This window comes from Alligator sinensis, unplaced genomic scaffold, assembly GCF_000455745.1.
Source record: "Alligator sinensis unplaced genomic scaffold, ASM45574v1 scaffold1060_1, whole genome shotgun sequence".
Lineage (NCBI taxonomy): Eukaryota > Metazoa > Chordata > Crocodylia > Alligatoridae > Alligator > Alligator sinensis.
Window position 1 is genome coordinate 293197 of NW_005842907.1, and position 819 is coordinate 294015.

The window sequence follows — 819 nt, forward strand, 5'->3', positions numbered from 1 at the left end:
GCTCGGGGGGGGGCAGGCCGGCATGCTCGGGCTGAAGGAGCAGGCTCCGGACGGGGAAATCCCAGGCCACAGGGGACACGACCACGTGGGCACTTACAGGAGAAAGGCTCGAGCCCTCCCCGCTCTGTGCTCACACCACGCTGGTCTTCGGTCCCTGCCGTAGCTCCCACGACCCTGATCCCTTGCCCGTGCGCTGGCTACGAATCACCGGCCGGGCCCGTCCCAGCGAAGCAGCAGGGCTGCAGAGCTCAGCCCCGAGAAGCCCAAGACGCGGTCGGCGCACCCGGCCTCGCCCCGCGCAGGGTGACGTGCCTTCGGCCCATGCAGCGCTGCCAGGCCGTGGCCCCCATGTTTGCACTGCAGAAGCGAATGCACCGCCAACAGGCTCCCGTCTGCAGAGGAGACCTGCTCCCACCCCGGGCAGATGAGAAATGGCTGGGCGCGCTAACAAGCATTCGACCTGCGCGGCTGCTTCGACCACGCTTCTGCGCCTGGCCGACGGTGCTCTCGGCCAGCCCGGCTGCATGGTGCTGGCGACATCACGACCCAGGGCCACCCGGGCTGGTGCAGACGCTGCCCGCCTGCATGGGGCAGGGATGGGTGGGCACTGCAGCGGGTGGCCAGGGCCCCCGTGCACTCCTTTGCCCCGAGCAGCTGCACGTGGCCCAGCCAGGCCCCTGGCCCGGGAGTCTTGTCTCCGGCAGGAAGGGACAAGGGGCAGCGGCTGGGGTAGGGGCTGCTAGCTCCGCGGCCTCCCCACCCGCCTCCCCCCTCCCCAGGGACCAGGCGGGGCTGCAGGCTGGGCCCTCAGACACCCCG

The 819-nt window shown here is 71.2% G+C and overlaps 1 protein-coding gene across 1 annotated transcript in view; it reads left to right on the forward strand.

Moving 5' to 3' along the window:
- The window catches only part of DHX38 (DEAH-box helicase 38), a 25601-nt gene that overhangs the window by 24294 nt on the left and 488 nt on the right, over positions 1-819 (forward strand). The window lies entirely within an intron of this gene.